Source organism: Trachypithecus francoisi, unplaced genomic scaffold (genome assembly GCF_009764315.1).
Source record: "Trachypithecus francoisi isolate TF-2019V2 unplaced genomic scaffold, Tfra_2.0 Lachesis_group11, whole genome shotgun sequence".
Classification (NCBI taxonomy): domain Eukaryota; kingdom Metazoa; phylum Chordata; class Mammalia; order Primates; family Cercopithecidae; genus Trachypithecus; species Trachypithecus francoisi.
This window is the reverse complement of record NW_022681456.1, coordinates 94,188,394-94,207,598: the sequence shown is the minus strand read 5'-3', so window position 1 is coordinate 94,207,598 and position 19,205 is coordinate 94,188,394. Positions and strand designations below refer to the sequence as shown.

Sequence of the window (19,205 nt, the reverse complement as noted above, 5' to 3'; positions counted from 1 at the left end):
TTACTATGTCTACCTATAGTGTAAGTAAGTTTTCTTTTAAGTAGAACTTCTTAATTGAAAAATCAGTGGTGGTTAAACGCTTAGATTTACTGGAAACAGGCAACACTTTCTTAAGCTGTGCTTCTTGCTTTCCTTGTGTGTGAGATATTTGTGGTTTATGTTCCTTATAATTTTACTGAAGACTCAAAGGAATGGCAACAGAACAAGACAATGGCAGATCTCATTTTCTTCAGAAACAACAAGCTGGAATTCAGACTCCTAAAGTTTGAATTCTACATACTTTCTACTTGTCTAGGTGGATTTAGAATTTTTGGTGCTTTAACCTATGACTTGCCATATTTTCATAATTAAAGTTATGAGAACATCAAGTTAACACATCAAGAAGATAAAAAGTGACACAGCTGCTCTTTCTATAGTGAGAAACTGATGATGTGGTCCTTAAAAATCTATGCTATTTCACATGAGAATAAGGAAACTAAAAGCAAAGTAAGTTGTCACTATAAAACTACATATATGCTATTTCTTATCCTCTTTCTGTCTAGTTGATTTTTATTTGTTTACAAATGTCTAATTCATATGACACTTTTTCTGAAGGCATCTCAAATGACATATAATCAAAAGTAGGAAGAAGTAACATTTTTTTTCAGTTCTGACCAGGATACCCAATAAACAAAATATAGCCTTTGCCTTTAAGGAGCTTTTATTTGTAGTGAACAGAAACATACCAATGAATGCCTATAACAAAATTTTATAGTATCATGATAAATTTATGTGTAAAGTGTAGAAGTACTGAAGAGGAAGTGGTTATCTCTGGACCTGGGGATGGGAAGAAGGGGTAGAGAAAGTTTAACGAAAGAAATAACTTCTAAAAAATTTTGGCAGGCAAACAGGAATTCACCTGGTTGAAAACAGTCTAGGTGGGGAAGAGGGAGGAATCGTGTCCTGGGTGAGAGAAAAATAGGTGTGAAGACAGAGTCAAGCAAAAAGAATGGCATTAAGGGTGCTCTTTTTTGTTTGTGTTCCTAATTCTTTAATTCTATTTTTATGCGCAACACATATTTATTGAATACCTATCACGCCCCCTGGACTGTTTACTTTATGAAGCTTAAGTTCTAGAGAAGAGGTAGGTAACTATATTCTACAAGGTAGGCAATAAACCCAATGAACACAGAACACATACTGTAATGGAAAATGCCATTGAGAAATAGGAAGTAGGAAAGGGGGTGGAGCGATCTGGGATGGGAATTGGTGAAAATGAGTTTTAAATGAGATGGTTAGGAATGGACTCACGGAGAAAGTAATATTTTAATAGAAATCTGAACAATGTTTTCATGTAGAAAACAGAAGAGCATTTCAGGAGAGAAACCAGAAATTAAAAAGGCCCTGCAACTGGAGTTCTCCTCATTTACTTGAGGATTAATGAGAAGGTCACTGTAGTTTCTAATTATTTTTCATCCTTTTAATACTTATGATTTAATCACAATCAACTCCTCTCAATGCTTGATTATGCCTTAATATTTTACTATACACATTTTTAACATTTTTTTCTTACTAGGAATGCCACCTTACATCCTTATTTCCCTGAATATAAACATTTTTTACTTAAAAATAGTTAAGTGTTCACCCAAATGTCATCTCTACTTCCTTTTTTTCCTCTTACTCATGTTGTGGTGCTGTTGTCACAATACTCCTTTGTAAATTGTACTGAAGTAATCAGTTAGTTTTGGACGTTTTGAATTTGACATGATTGTGAATCAACTAGATAAAGATGTTTACTAGAGGAATGGATGTATGAATGTGCAGTGCAGAGTATATCCAAAGTTGGATATCGAAAGATGATCTTATAAGAGGAAGCTGGAACCATAAGAATTTGTAATATCACAAAGGAGAAAAAGTGATAAGAAAGTCAAAACCTAGCTCTGCAATTTTAAATAAAATCAATAGTGAGAGATATGCTGAAAAAGGATATTTGGGGAGGGTGCTTTTGAGTTCTTAGAGAACTAGGTAAAAAAAAAAGGAGGAAATTGAAAACTGATGTGAGGGCCACATGTGATGATCACAGTGGAAAATTTTTAGTTCTCAGGGTCTCTTAATGTAATTAGAGGGAAATGCAGGGTCAGAATAATTTTCCATGAGAAAAATGTAAACGTATTTGTATAATAAGGGGAAGTGTGTAGAGAGATGGATGTTGGACATACAAGATATATAGATGATACTTGCTAAAAGGGAAACAAGAGAAGGATGAATTTAAAAAGCCTGTCTTCTGGTATTTACTGCAACTAGTCAGCCTTCAATTGGAACACCCATGAAAATTCAGAGAAAATTTGCAAAATTACAAAAGCCTAGTAAACTAATAACAAACAATAATTTGTCAGTCTTTGGGGGGATTTCATTCCAACTATTAAGTCTTGTAGTTTTTCACACTTTCTGTAATGAGCATATATAATTTATTACATTATGTTGGGTTACCCAGGAAGCAGAAGTTAAGATTTGTGTGCAGAAAATGTATTGGGGAAATATTCACTATGGACATATTTTCCTTTTTGGCCTTACGCAGGGTTATAATAGCAGTTTTTAAAACCTGCCCTGTGATTATAATATCTGAATTTTCTCTTGAATATGAATCAAATTTTCCTATTTTTTGGAGGAGACGGGATGAAGGGGAGAGCAGTGAAGCAGAAAATTTTAAAGTATACTTGGGACACTATGATGATGCATCCCGGATTCTGTTGTGTGTATGTGGTATTTTTTATAAGAGTATTAATTTTTTTTGATTTGTTTGTTTTAGGAGACAGTTAACTTGGTTGCACTCAACTCCAAACTCTGTCTCCCCTTGGAGAAGCAGCTACTGAAATCTCTGCTAAGTTCTTGTACTAGTTTCTTACGGCTACTGTAACAAAATGTGACCACAATTAAACAATACAAATTTACTCTATTATTTGAAACAACAAAATGGCTTAAAATAACAAAAACTTAGTCTTTCACGATTCTGGAGACCCACAAGTTCTGGAGACCCACAAGTCCAACTCAATATCACTGGGCTAATATTTAAGTGTTAACAGGGTTGTATTCCCTTCAGAAGCTCTGCAGGAGACTCTGTTGCTTGCTTCTTCTAGCTTTTGGTGGTTGCTGGGACCCCTTGGCATATGGCTGCACCACTTGCTTATCTTCCAGGGCAGCATCCCCAAATCTCTCTCTGTGGTATCTTCACATTGCCTTCTGCTTTGTGTAGTAAAACCTCCCACTGCCTCCTTCTTATAAGGATGCATGTGATTGCATTTAGGGCGATCTCAGCTGGATAATCTAAGATAATCTCTCCATCTCAAGATCCTTAACTTAATCGCTACATAGACTGTCACATAAGGTAACACTCCCAGGATCCAGGGATTAGGGGAGGAGGGTGCAGACTTTTTCCGTTTACAATTTTTTTAAAACCTTATTTGGGCTGCTTCGAATTTGCCGTGTGTTCACAGAGTTTAAGAGTCAGTTTAAGATTTGGATAGAGTTTATATTCTGAACAGGTGACTCTCTTTTTCTAAGATTCGCCTGTCTTACTTCTTTCTTCTGTTGTCATCTAGAGTTCTGCCCACTATTTCTTCAAGACAGAAGAAGTGTGCCTTTATTGTTGTTTCAGAGTTAGCCATCCTGTTTGGAATCAGCCAGTTTCTGTATTCAAGACCAAAAACTAGATGAAATAGGAAGCTGCATTCTGTCATTTCCTTTTCCCACAGATATTCACTTCTTCAGTTTCTAACTGCTTTGGACTATTCTATAGTGCCCTCAAGTAGTTGTTCTTCTCTTTTTCCCAGAGTTTATAGTTTTTATCTATAGGGTACATGGTCAACAATAGTTACTCTTCTATTACTGAAAGCTGGGCCTGCATTTTTTTTTAAGAGTACATGGGGAATTTACAAAAAAAAATCATATTTTGATTTATAAACAAAGTCTTAACAAATCAGCATAGATTGCAATCCTTTTAAAGCATTTTTTCTGACAAAAGAAATTTAAAATTCTAAAACAAAAAGATAAATTAAAAACCTTAAATGACTATATATAAAACAATGGACTTTTAAATAATCTCTGAATCACAAAAGAAAAACAAATATTGGCCGGGCGCGGTGGCTCAAGCCTGTAATCCCAGCACTTTGGGAGGCCGAGACGGGCGGATCACGAGGTCAGGAGATCGAGACCATCCTGGCTAACACGGTGAAACCCCGTCTCTACTAAAAAATACAAAAAAATTAGCCGGGCGAGGTGGCGAGCGCCTGTAGTCCCAGCTACTCGGGAGGCTGAGGCAGGAGAATGGCGTGAACCCGGGAGGCGAAGCTTGCAGTGAGCTGAGATCTGGCCACAGTACTCCAGCCTGGGCGGCAGAGCGAGACTCCGTCTCAAAAAAAAAAAAAAAGAAAAAGAAAAACAAATATTAAAAAATATTTGAACCACATGCTAAAAAATATATTAAAATGTTTCAGATATACTAAAGCACTACTTAGAGAAAATATTATAGCCTTAAAAGCAAATATTTAAAAAGAGAGAGGGTGAGTCAATGATGTGTGTTTCCATTCCAAGAAAAAGAAAAAGAAAATCAAATCCAAACTAAGTAGAAAAGAAGGAAGGAAATAATAGAGATAAGAGCTGAAATACATAAAATTAAAACCAAATATACATTAGAGAAAAATAACAAAGCCAAATTGATATTTGAAATGATTAACAAAATTTCTGAACACTGTGAAAAACAGACAAGAAAAAAGCTGACAACTTATCAGTAACCAGGAATAAAATTTAGATTATAACTCCAATAGACATTACATATAATAAGGGATATTGTGAACAATTTTTATTCAAAATATTAAAAATAAGTTTGAACGTTTGGATGAAATGGACAGATTCTCTTCTCTGTTCCTTCTCCTTTGCACCTCTCTATTATTTTGTGAGGGTGGGATGCATATTTGGGTAGATGACCTTTTATAAAAGCACTGATATATTGTATTAGGCCATTCTTGCATTACTGTAAAGAAATGCTTGAAACTGGGTAATTTATAAAGAAAAGAGGTTTAATTGGTTCACTGTTCTTCAGGCTTTATAGGAAACATGGAGCTGGCATCTACTTGGCTTCTAGGGAAGCTTCAGGAAGTTTACAAACATGGCAGAAGCTGAAGGGGGAGCAGGGACATCACCTGGTAAAATAAGGAGCAAGAGAGAGAGCCAGAGTAGAGGGGAGGTGCCACGCATTTTTAAACAACCAGATCCTGTGTGAACTCAGTATGAAAGCTCACATATCACTAATGAGATGGCCCAAGTCATTCATGAGGGATCTGCTCCCATGAACCAAACACCTCCTACCAGGTTCCACCTCCAACACAAGGGATTACATTTCAACATGAGATTTGGGTGGGGACAAATATTCAAACTAGATCATTAGTGTTGTTGTTTAAATGTATCCCCCAAAGTTCATGTGTTGGAAATTGAATACCAATGCAACACTGTTGAGAGGTAGGACCTTTAAGAGATGATTAGATCATAGGGCCCTGACTTCATAAGTGTGAACTAGTGCCCTTATGGCAGGAGTGGGTGATTTATAAAAGAATAAGTTGGGCCTTCTTCCCTCCCTTGCCTCCCCCTCCTTTTCTTTCTCTGCCATGGGATGATGCAGCAGAAATCCCCCACCAGATGTCAGCCCTTTGATCTTAGACTTTCTAGCCTCCAGAATTGTGAGGAAATAAATTTCTGTTCTTCCTAAATTACCCAATCTCAGGTATACTGTCATAGTAGCACAAAACAGACTAAGATAAAAGGTCTTCTAATGTCCAGTCTTTTATCCACTTCAGAGGGTGAAGGTATCCATTATTTCAAAGAGCTATTCAGAAAATAGGATTTTCAGTGTCTATAATGAGAGTTGGTAATGAAAGGAAAGGGCATATTAATTAAGGTTGAGAGTGGGAGTTCACTAATAATATCTGGCTGCTGACATTCCATGAATAAGGAGAGTAAAGCTACAATTTAAACAACCGAATTGAGCATTGGCCACTCCCCATGAGTTGTATGAGTTGAAAGAATTTGAGGACACATTGGCTATGAACTAAGGAGTAACATGTCCTTTTGTTACATTATACACTGATTCCTATTACGCAAATGGGGCAACAGGAAAGATAAATTAGTGAACTCCATTGTGAAACAATAGATGTGAAGACATCCTTGCAATATTAGCATGTGTCCTTTTCTGTAAATTTGGTCTTTTGGTGCATAGCACCAAAAGCTATGAGATTACTGCCAAAGCTAAGAGATTCTAATATTACTCTTAATCCCTAAAAGATTACAGTGGCTGTGCATGAAGTTGCTGCTGTTGAATATATATCCAATATTTAGTATTCAAAAACTATTTTCCCGGCCTAGTGTCCCCACTACGTGGCACTGATAGTGTGTGTATGTGTGTGTGTGTATGTGCGCACGCATGCTTGGTGCACTGTTTGCTTGCATTCCCAGTTGGCTATGTAAAAGCTAGGTCAGTGGGCTGATGTGATCTCTGAGATGCTGCAGACTGGGTTTAGCATGACTTTCTTTAAATCAATAGGCAGAACCTTGGTTACCTTACTGCTGTGGTAATTGCAGCTTAAAATATTAATTGGAAAAGCCCCATTTTCCTTACTCTCCCTCTTTTTTGCCATATCAGGTATGTTAGAAACTGTTCTGGGAAGCCTGGAGAAGTGAGGAAATGGTTGGCGGAGCAGAGGAGAAAGAAAGGGAGTACATGCTGTGGAAAGCTGCACTGTTGCTGTAGTTTCCTTTCCCCTCACTGAGGTTTAATCACTAGTTGGAGGAAATTGGAATGTTTGAAGAAGGAGGGCCAGTGCAGGGTGGAAAAAGGAGGGGAAGACAGGATAATTCAATAATAAGGCAAAGAGCAGTTTAGCAAAGCAATGCTCAATAAATTGTACTATGGAACTCTGTAAGTTACTAGGGAGTCAGAGCCATCCAGGGCACATGGATTGTCCTACTGTCCAAAATTGTCCTACTGTTTCTTTTGCAGATCTGTAAACAGGTTCTATACCAGACTGCCAGATTGGAAGGATTCACACTATTGTTTCTATAATTCCCTTCTTCCTAATTTTAGGGGCAGAAGTGCCAGCTGGCCATCCATTTTCTAACAGCTTTCTTCATACCTCAACACCAGTCCTGATAACTCTGATCCCATACTCATGAAAGAGATCTCAAACTTACAAGCAAATTGAATCTGAGCTGAATTTATAGTTAAAGTGGCATACTTTCACATATTTTTATAGATGCTGGAAGATGAGTACACCAATTGGATCAGTACTGAAAACATCAAAAGGCTAGATGATACAGGGAGGAAAAAGGGAAGGAACTCTGCTGAAAGAAATACCAAAACAGTTATTGTTCATGTGGTAGAAAAAGTAATGAATGAAGAGTCTTAAGACCTGGGGTCTAGCTGCAGCTTTCCCCTAACTAGTCACAAGACCTTAAGCAAATTCTGTCCCTCCCTCACAGAATAATGAGTGGAATTCAATAATTTCTTTCTTTCCTCCTCCTCCTCCTCCTCCTCCTCCTCCTCCTCCTCCTCCTCTTCTCCTTCTCCTTCTCCTTCTCTTTCTCCTATTCCTTTTCCTCTTCTTTCTTCTTCTTCTTCTTCATCTTCTTTTTTTTTGAGACAGAGTTTTGCTCTTGTTGCTGCCCAGGCTGAAGTGCAGTGGCACAATCTCGGCTCACCGCAACCTCTGCCTCCCAGGTTCAAGCTATTCTCCTGCCACAGCCTCCTGAGTAGCTGGGATCACAGGCATGCACCACCATGCCTGGCTAATTTTGTATTTTTAGTAGAGAAAGGGTTTCTTCATGTTGGTCAGGCTGGTCTCGAACTCCCAACCTCCGGTGATCCGCCTGCCTCGGCCTCCCAAAGTGCTGGCATTACAAGGAATTCAATAATTTCTAAGATCCTTCAAACTTTCATGTTTTAGAAACCATATATTTGTCAACAAATACATATTAGATGTCTGCAATATGCCAAACATTATATACACACCTATAATATTGTATTACCTTTGTTTTTGAAGGACCACATTTCTCTTTGGTTACTCAATTTCCTCATTGTGAAATGCGACTAATGATGACTCTCCTGCTTATTTTAGAACACAGAGGGAGATTGTATCTGAAAGTGATTTGGAAAATCTAAAATGTTCTGTAGCAGATACCTTCGATATATTCATTTGTATTCACAGGTTTTTCTCTTTGAGATAATAAGCAATAACCTGAAAACGCTCTGTTTTACTTGAAAATGTGTGAGATGCCTGATCCAGAGAGAAATTATCCTAATACTGTTCTAGAGTTGTGTGTGCATGTACACACAAAGCTGCTAATTAGATCACAGTAAATGCACAAAGTAACATTGTCTGCTTGAATAATAAAGAATGTGTTCCATGAGATCTTGTCTATTTTATTCATCATTATACTTATAATAGTAATATTTGCTGAAGGAATGAATGAGTGAAGCAATGAAAGAATGCAGATAGCAGAGATTTCTTTAGTTTTCTTTTCATTACCTATTTCAATTATTGTGTCATCTTCAATATTTAGGTATTTTCTTTGATACTTTTTCTTCTCCTCCGATTACCTCTAGAGGAGAGTATGTTGAAGTTCATTTTGACTCAAAATAATTTATGCTTAGGCATCAAAAGATGTTCGTGTTGCAAACACACATTCCTAAGAAATATTGCTATTGTAATTGCTTCCTGAGATCGTCTTTAACGTGTTCAATATACTATTCTGCTTTAGTTCTGTAGCACCTAACACAGGATATGGCACTGAAAAAGTGCTCAGTAATTCATGAATGATTTGGCCAATCCAATGGAATAACTGGTGTGAGTACCTGGGACAAAGGTATATGACTAATAGGAGTATTGTGTAAGAAATGACACAGGGCTTCTGAAATTTGCCACAGCATATTTAGTCATTTCCATTCAGTGTTAAGATGGTTGTCACCATACAACTCATATCTATTTGTTCACTGTAAATCTTCTCCAGGGTCCCTTCCCACCTTCATATGCTTTATTTTATTTTATTATTTTATTTTATTTTATATTTTTTGAGATGGAGTCTCGCTCTGTCACCCAGGCTGGAGTGCAGTGGCACAATCTCGGCTCACTGCAAGCTGTGCTTCCCGGGTTCACGCCATTCTCCTGCCTCAGCCTCTCGAGTAGCTGGGACTACAGGCGCCCACCACTACACCAGGCTAATTTTTTTTTTTTTTTTCAGTACAGATGGGGTTTCACCGTGTTAGCCAGGCTGGTCTCGATCTCCTGACTTCGTTATCTGCCTGCTTTGGCCTCCCAAAGTGCTGGGATTACAGGCGTGAGCCACCTTGCCTGGCCCCCACCTTCAAATGCGTTAATCAGATTCCTTCAGTATTATGAAAAAACATTATGAAAAGCCTTACCTGATGATAGTAATAACAACCATAACCACTAAGTAGAGAGTCTACATTTATTAATAGCAATGTAATCTTCTAACAGTTATCCAGTGTCCCAGGCCTATCATAAGCTCTTTGAGAATGAGAGTTGTGTCTTATGCTTAGCACTTAAGATGGCTACTTAATTTAGATAGAAGAAGAATGTGGCTATTTGCAGGCAGAAGGCAACTTGATTCCTCACATGGTACTATATACTAAGACACCCTAGACCCCCAGTTTTACTTGTGGTAGTTCTAGCATGTTCCTTCATTTAAGGAGTCTTTTGAATTCCGTAATTTCCAGATTCCACCTGAATAAATGGTGGAGATGGCATTTGAACGCAAAGTTATTCTACCCTGTCCCCTTCACATAAAAGGCAGGCTTGGGATCACTTAGGTTTGGGGGGCATAAACATCCTCTCAGTGTTTGAGTACCAAAGAAATGACGAACTAATATCAGTAGAAAAGCAACAGATTGGTTATCAATCAGTCTGATGGTGATTATTTTAAGACTTTTGCCACCAACTGAACTGCCCCAAAGCAAAACGCTCATGCAGTTTGACCTTAATTTCTTTTACACTTTCTTGAGAGGTTATTATGCAGTGCTTCCCTATTTAAAACACCGTTTTTACCAGGGGATATTTGGGAGTCTTCTGCATTACAGGCTAAGCAATTCAGTCTTTTCTCAAGAAAAACTGCCATGTTACATCTGGGCAAAAATGGAAACTTAAAAAAGAATCCTCACATCGTTTTATTTTCCTGTGTGTATGTGTGTGTGTATTTTGTCCCACATAAGTATTTTATTATTTCCTAATCGAAGCTCATTCTTCTCTATGAGACGCTGCCCTGATATTTTCTCCTGACACATCTCCCGGAGCAGATGGTCCCTTCAGGGAAGCTCAGGAAAGTGCTGGGTGTCTAGTTATGCCTGGCCCATCCCTCCCTCTTGGGGCCTCAAATGACAAGTCATCAAACCAGTTTCTCTCCAGCGAAGGATCCTTGATCCGGTAGCAGCAGGTTTGGGTTTCAGGCACTGCAGAGAACCTTTGCCGTTGGGTTTAGCAGCTACCCAAGTCTGCAGCCTGGGCCGGGCCTGGGGGTGAGAGTGATGTCCCTGTTGTCCAATCAGAGACGCGGGTTTCCCTGCGGTCCCCGCCCCACTTTCCCCGCTGCCCCAATAAACGCCCTAAAAGGCCGGGCTTCTGCTGTCAAGTAGCCAGGGTGGGCTCCGCCGAGGCGAGGAGGGGCGCGGGTGGGGAGATGCACTCCCAGGTGTTTGCCGCGGAAGTGGGAAACCTGTAGGGTATGGTCCAGCTGTGCCGCACCAAGGCGAGCAGGAGCAGGGAACAGGTAGGAAGCTGGACTTTTCCTTCTTTGCAGATAAAATAAAGAATGCGCATTTCCATGCTGTTGCTTCCCTTCCCCCAGCCCCGCCCCGCCCTCGTCACCCCCACATCTCCTGTGGACGCTGCAGCTCTTGCCGTGAAGTACGGCGCGGGAAGGACTGGGGCGGAGGTGGCTGGGGTGCGGGGAAGCAGGGGTGCGGGATGCCAGAGCCCTGGGGTGCCGGACAGGGCAGGACGGCAGTGCCCTAGGAGGGGGCTCCGAGCCCGGGGTCTGTGTCTCGTCAACTTTCCTCTCGGAGGCTGCCACCGCCGCCAGCGCCGGGAACTCGCCCCAGGGATGCCATATCGCCTCGGCAGGGGAAGGGTGGGGAAGCAGAGAGGTCGGCAGCCCGGGGCGCGCAGATCTTTCGCTCCTGACGCCGGCCCGCACCTGCTGATCTTCCCCATCCCACCTGGGCGCCTGGCTAGCGCATCCCCGAAAACCTGGGAGCGGTTGCGGAGAGGGGAAGAAGGGACTTGTTTGTCCCCTGGCCCCTCTGTTAAGATCTAGCTCCCTTCAGGAGATGGGGGTGGGGAACAATCCCTGCAACTCGAAGGGCACGTTCCGATTAATCACATCTCCGTTGAGAAGGCACCGGCCCTTCTCCACGATCTGCCGCAGGCGGGAGGGAGAGACCGCGGAGCCACTGCCCCTTCCCTCCTAGCCTGGCGCTGTCTACGGAAACCACCTTCACACCTAGTTTCTGAAATGTGGGTTTGGCTTCAAGGATTCCCAGGGAGTCAAGTGATTATGCCCGGATGAGCTCCGAGCGGCTGCGAGGCTGCCTCGCTGGGTGACCGCATCTGGGTAGTAGGTGTTGGCCCAGTGCCGGTTCCTGCAGGAGTCAGATTGCTGGGAGCAGTAGGCAGAAGAATTGCAGAGAAATCCGACGCTGCATCACCCTCTGGGACTGATGACACCCTGTTTGGAAAATTCCTGAAAAATTGGGGTGATGGGAAGGAGGAAGAGGGGATAGCTGTGACCTTTCCTTATTTATTTATTTATTTATTTTCATGCCAGACCGGGCATGGGTATTCGTACGTGTGCTTGTGTGTGCACATCTCCAAGGTGGAGCTATATATAGCTCCTGCATACCCAGCCCGGCTTCCCTGCTGCTGAGCCGGCTGCCTTGGCCTTCTCAAGCAATCTGGAAGCACTGAGTGGGAGGGGCAAAAGGGAATCCAATTCTCCATTGGGGGAACAGCCGGAGAAGCATTCAGACTGCTGAAAGCCTGCGTGAAATAATGTTTTTGTAACTCACGTAAAGATCAATATTTCATATTTCATGTTTTCAATATTTCATGTTTTCAATATGTCATATTTCATGTTTTCAATATTTCAGTATTTTGAAAACATTCTTAGAGTGCCCATATGATCTTCATCCATTTCGCTTCATTTTTCAGTTTTCTAAGTGTACATATGAACCTTACCAGCCCGAAGTGTAACACAAATCAAATTAATACATGCCGTATCTGGGATATTTTATTAGACTTGGCATAATGGTTTGGTTATTTGGTAGTAAATTTATTTGAGTGATAACTTATAGCTTACAGCATTTGGGGATCTGGGAATGGATCCACCCACTTTCCAGGACTAAGGAACTGTTAGAACCCTTGCGGGTGTAGATTTGATGTATTTCTTTGTACAGATTTTACTTGTGGACCTGATATTTAAATTTGTACTGCTTTTTCATTTCACATCTATTTGTACTACGTGGACTTTCTTTTATAGATTGATGTATGTGCATTTATCTTTGCCATTCCCCAAAATTATTTATTCCTGATGACAACCTTTCCATTTTCACAGATGAAGAAACTAAGATTCAGAGGACACAAGTGATTGGTTTAAAGTCTTCTGAAAACTTGAATATTCCAACAACCTGCTGTGTAATTATACTGCATAGCAGTTTCCCCTCAAATAGAATACTTTTTAGCTTCCCAGGATTTTTGGTCCTGGTAACAAAATGTGGTCAAAGATGATACCAGAAACAATATAAACCAAGTTTATTCAGTTCTAGCCTGACATGTATCCCTACAAAAATTAATTCTGTGTTTTAAGAACAAAATTCTAACTTGCCAAGTCATTTTGAAGATAAATGATTTAATCTACCAAGTTACCATCACAGGCGAGCTGGCTTTTAATTTTGCTCTGCAACTTCCTAATGATCTGATTTGGAGCAAGTTAATTAAACTCTGAGAATCTGTTTCCTTGTCTTCAAAAGGAATTGTATAGCATTGAATTTTCAGGTTGCTATGAGGGTCATAAAAAAGTATGCATGTTTCTGTCATAGGGATGGGCACATAGTGGGTCATTAATAAATAGAGCTACTACTGATAATTATAACAATACATAATTATTGTATTGTACATTGGTTGATACATTGGTATGTATCAACTAAATGCATTTTAGAATTCAGGGTTCTAACAAAACAATCACTCCTCTTCAGAATCTCTAGTAGACTATTTTCACTTGGAAACTTAATCATGCTTAGTCTTATTTTGTTGCTTAATCCTCATTTGTATGTCTGATTTGTTTTCTAATTAGGAAGTACTTTGCAGAAAAAGACTATGCTTATAATCTTTTTGTATACCCCACCACATTGAACACAGTCCTATAGTAAGTAGCCTTAAAGATTCTTGTTCAGGAAGCATCATCCTAAGAAGCTAGATGGGGTGCTGCAATGATTTGGGGATAATTTTTTGGTAGAAGGCTATGTATTGGGAGGAAACTTCCTCTGGCTTTATGATCCTCTCCATGAGGAGTAATGGATGACATAAAGTGTTTCTATATCCTTCCATAGAATGATTCAGTTTTCCAGTAGGGGTTATGACTATGTACTGGTTCTATGTATTCTCTTGTATCTTGTGTCCCTTGAGACCAACTAGAAAGAGCTGAAATAGACAATTTATATTTCGGTATACAAAATATGCTCTGTAATTGCCTTATTTCAAAAACATCAACCAATCTTCAATTTCCATCTATTTCTACATGCAAATTGGCCACGGTTTCTATCATATCCCACAACCTATTCTAACTCACCAGTAAGCTCCTCCTCCTCAATTCCAATGTTTGTTTTCTTTTTTATTGGTGTATTATTCATTGTTCTCTTCTGACCTTCTATTTTCCATATTGTCCATCTTGTTCTTGAAATTTTGCTCCTTGACACTACAATGCTCTGATACCATACTTTTTTCTTAATTTTTCTAACTTTCCTTTGTCTCCCTCTTATCTTCTCTTTCTACTTCTAGCTTTCAAGCAAATCCCCCAAATGGATGACAATTTATCTTACTGAAAATAAAGTTATCCTTCTGCATTTCTATTCCTAATCTTCCTCCCATTAGCCATTTCCTTTACACTTACCTACTGGCTAAGAACACAGGCTTTGGGAGGAAGCCTGCAGGTGTTAATATTTAGGTATCACAACGCAGTTAAGCGAATATCAGCAAGTCAATTGGGGGTTATCATAGCATTTACATGAGAGGATTTTGTGATTTTTAACATATTAAGTGAGATAATGCATGTTAAACATTCAAAATAGGGTTTGGCCCATGGTAATTACTCATAAAGAATAGCTATTAATAATAGCAGTGCTGTTTATAGCAATTGTAATGTACAAGATGAAAACTGGTTTTCCTTTTTCCCCATCAATAGGCATCATTCATAAACTGGCTTTTATCAATGGAGACTACAACTTTACAGGCTTTTTTTTTTTTTTTTTTTTTTTTTTTTTTTTGAGATGGAGTCTCGCTCTGTCACCCAGGCTGGAGTGCAGTGCCGCGATCTCAGCTCACTGCAAGCTCCCTCGCCTCCCTGGTTCACACCATTCTCCTGCCTCAGCCTCCCGAGAAGCTGGGACTACAGGTGCCCGCCACCACACCCAGCTAATTTTTATGTATTTTTAGTAGAGATGGGGTTTCACCGTGTTCGCCAGGATGGTCTTGATCTCCTGACCTCATGATCCGCCCGTCTCGGCCTCTCAAAGTGCTGGGATTACAGGCGTGAGCCACTGCGCCCAGCCTGTTAGTTACTTTTTATGACTTTCTTTCCTCTAGTCCAAGTGTTCACTGTATAGTCAGTAATTAATTCATTTTTATTTTCAACTCTAATTTGTATCTTTCTCTGCTTATTCCAGCACTAGTTTCATACTGGCATTCCATGCCTGGATGACTGCAGTAGGCATGTTATCAAATCTTCCAATATATAAGTCTATCTGCTTTAATCTAAGATGCCATGTATTGTTGGTATAATGTGCTTTCAATTTTCATTAATGCTTCTATTTTCCTTTGAAACTTTCACTGTACTTTAGTTCAAATCTTAAAGAGCACTGACTTTGGAGCAGGAGACTCAGGTTCAACTCCTGACAATAGGACTGATTAGTTGCGTGATCTTGGAAATGTAGCAGCAGGAGGATGGGGCATTATTTCACTTCAATAATATGAATGACCTACTGTGTAAAGTTACATTCAAAAGTCTATTTAATATCACATTGAAAATAGTACTTTATTATCATAAGGACATCTAGAAACATTAAAGAAATCCTAGGAATAAAGAAAAATCCACCAAATTCCACAAAACAAAGAGATCCTATTTCAATCTTCCAGTCTTACTTCTATTAATATAAATAGGTATTTTTCAATTATAGATTTGAGTTTATAGTAAACATTCACTTTTGTTAACTTTTTAAACTTAATATACCATAAACATTTATTCATTTCATTTAATATTCTTACTAGCCATGTTTTTTTTTTTTTTTTGGCTGCCAATATTCTGTAATAGATCTTTAGATTGTTTTCAGTTTTGCACAGTCATGAAAATGAACCTTTATTATATTAATATTTGCATTTCTGACCATTTCCTTATGACAGCTTCTTAGAAGTTACCCAGGCAAAAGTGTAAATATTTTTAGCTTCGTAACACTTACTGTCAAATTGCTTCCCCCAAAATGTAAGCACAGATTTATACTCTACCAGTGGTTGTACCAGTTTGGCCATACTCTCATTAACACTTGGTACTATTTTTAAAAATTGGGATCATTTTGACAGTATAAATTATGTATCTAGTTTTCTTCTGAGTTATTGTTCATATGATTTTGGATAAGTTCAAAAATGTTATTATATTTATTGGTTCTTTGTATTTCTTAATTTGTGAATTTCATTGGAGTGTTCATATTTTCTCATGTAATAGGAAATCTGTGGTATGCTGCAAAAATTTTCCTCACCTTGTTATTTGCATTTTAAAAAATGCTTTCTAACACAGAGAAATGTATAGCCTTACTGTAGTTTATAAATCTATTTGCAGTAGTGTCTCTTTGTAGCTTTCAGGTTCAGAAAACTTTCTGCCACTTAACGGAGAATTGAATATAAAAACAACATATGATGGTGCTATTGCTGAACTTCTTTCCTCCTTTGAAGCAGAATCTGGCTTATGTATATCATATGTATATCCCAGTGCGAAATGGCTCCTGGGGACACATAAAATTCACTCAGTCTATTAAGATTCCATTATTCTTTAGGCAGCTCCCCATGAAGTGAATAGTACCTTAATTCTTTCTGAGCTACTACTGTCCATTTCAAAAGAGCCACAGGGCAGAATGCACTCTGGAAGATATTAATGGCCAGGTTACTCAGCCAGAGCAGGGCACTTTGTTTGCACAATTATCTGAATGACTCAGGCACTAAATCTGCTTCTGCCAGGATTATCCATATGGTCCTTAATTCACTAGATAATTGTTCACCCCGTACTTGATTTTGATGGTGTAGACCTGAGCATGTCATTACTTTTTCTTCCCTGTTTTGTTACCACTTTAAATGCTTAGTGCTGGTTGCATTAGTTTCTATTATGAGAGGCAGGTTGCCTGGTTCTTCAGTGCATAGGTGTTAAGAGTTATGCAGAGCTTTGCATGAAACCTAGCTCAGTCAGTTACTAGCAGTGTGCTTTGAGGCTGGCCACTTAATTTTTTTTTTTTTTTTTTTTTTTTTTTTTGAGGCAGAGTCTCACTGTGTTGCCCAGGCTGGAGTGCAGTAGCATGATCTCGGCTCACTGCAAGCTCTGCCTCCTGGGTTCACGCCATTCTCCTGCCTCAGCCTCCTGAATAGCTGGGACTACAGGTACCCGCCACCACGCCTGGCTAATTTGTGTGTGTGTGTGTGTTTTAAGTAGAGACGGGGTTTCAGCGTGTCAGCCAGGATGGTCTCGATCCCCTAACCTCATGATCCTCCCGCCTTGGCCTCCCAAAGTGCTGGGATTACAGGAGTTAACCACCGCGCCCGGCCATGAGGCCAGCCACTTAAATTTTTTTACAACTTTGTTTTCTGTGTAAAAAACAGATATTCAGAGTTTGAAGTCCCTATTTCATTCTCCTCTCTCATAGTCGCCTTCTCCTGAGTACATTCTATATGTCATAACCACAGTTGTCTTTCTAAAGTCAATCTCATCATATGTTTTCTCTGCTGAAAATTTTTTGAGTAAGTTCCTCTTTTGTTGAATTAATAAGATGTCTGAAGTCTTTTGCATTGCACCTGAAGTCCTTTATTAAATAGTACCTGGTAACTTCTCTAGATTCATTTTCTCGTTAATCAAATTTCTCCCATCTCCAGTCTCCCACAATGTCAATCAACTGAACTGTTTGCCTTCTCCTAATGCATCTTGTTTTCTCTTTTCTCCCAACACCCTCCCATGTTCCCCATGTTCTATTCTCTCCCACAAATAACCTGTTTTCTTGTCTGCTTTTTAACTGACCTAACCTTTTCATGCCTTGGATCAGGTGCCACCATTTCTTGGAGGACTTCCCTGAATTCTCAGTCTTAAATTTTGACTCCCATAGTAACCTGTGGATATCCTTGCCATGTCACTTACCATACTACATTGTACTGATTGTTTACTTGTCTCTTGCCCCCACTGTAAGTCCTGGAGGATAGAGGCCATACATTATTTTTCTTTGTGTCTGATAGAGGACCTGACATATAGTTGAAACTTAATAAACATCTTCTGAATAAATGAATAAAAGAAGGTTAAGACTAAATTAGTTTTTAGGATTTCAACAAATGAAAGATCCATATCTTTACCCTGGAAACCAATCAGTACAAACTAAAATTATATCAATCTTCACAATATGTCAAAAATTAACTTCCTGGTTTTGTTAATTTATACAGGATAAATAAGGGAGATTTTTTTTTAATGAAGTATTTTGTAATGAAAAGCATGCCTAGGACAGCCAATAATTCCAAATTGCTAAATCAGTCAATAAATATCTTTTAAATAATTCTGCATTTTAAAAGGAAAGAGGAATGTATAGTTACATGGATAATGTAGATGTATAAACTTAGCTGTGTAGGAGTTAAATAACGGCAAAGTTAATTTCACTTTTCTTTATTTAATAGAAGGTCTTCCATTGGTGTCATCTTTGGCAGATTACAAAGTATGGTCACATGTGCAGCCTTATTTGATCCTTCGGAACAGTCTTGAAAGTTAGATTCAACGTCATGGTTATCCACATTTATAGATAAAAAAAATAAGCTCAGAGAAGTAAGTAATTTGCCCAAGGTTACATGTTAGTGGTAAATCTGGAAAAGTAAGATGATCTGGCTCGTAGTTGAGTGTCCTATGTGTTATGCTTGGCCCAGAACATTTCACTGAGAGATGACTGGCATCATTTTGTCTAGGTTAAGGACAACAATCTTGATAATAATAATCCCCTTAATGTCCTAGTAAAAATGTATTACATTATACCTATATAGGGTTTTTGCTTTGATTTTTAGTAATCTGAGAAGAAACCAACTGACAGAACATTTTCCTTTAGACATATCTTTAAGTCTTATAGTTACTTGCTCATTTAGAACACACCCCCCCCCACACACCATATTACCCTTTTCAGTTTGTTTGTTTTGAAGTACGTGTCTTTTTATATTAGGTGACAAGTGACAAGTACAATGCTCTTTCCCTTACCTTTTTTTTTTTAAATTTGAGTTATTAAAATTTTTTTTTCAGCCAGGCGTGGTGGCTCATGCCTGTAATCCCAGCACTTTGGGAGGACGAGGTGGGCAGATCACGAGGTCAGGAGTTTGAGACCAGCCTGGTCAACGTGGTGAAACCCTATCTCTACTAAAAATACAAAAATTAGCTGTGCGTAGTGGCACATGCCTGTAATCCCAGCTACTCAGGAGGCTGAGGCAGGAGAATCTTTTGAACCTGGGAGGCGGAGGTTGCAGGGAGCTGAGATGGCGCCATTGTACTCCAGCCTGGGCGACGGTGAGACTCCATCTAAAAAAAAAAAAAAAAAATTCTAGATTTTCTTAATTTAGTAGACAATGTTCAACTTTAGTCTTCAGTTTTGGGCTTAGCATATATTCAGTGTAATCTTGGAG

General features: G+C 39.2%; 1 protein-coding gene across 2 annotated transcripts in view; it reads left to right on the top strand.

Annotated features, from left to right (window-relative positions):
- The first annotated feature begins 10,650 nt into the window (after positions 1 to 10,650).
- The window catches only part of CNTN1 (contactin 1), a 409,365-nt gene continuing 400,810 nt past the window's right edge, over positions 10,651 to 19,205 (top strand). For both annotated transcript variants that reach the window (XM_033222420.1, XM_033222422.1), the window contains exon 1: positions 10,651 to 10,806. The gene's annotated coding sequence lies outside the window, so the exon portion shown is untranslated. The remainder of the gene's footprint in view (positions 10,807 to 19,205) is intronic.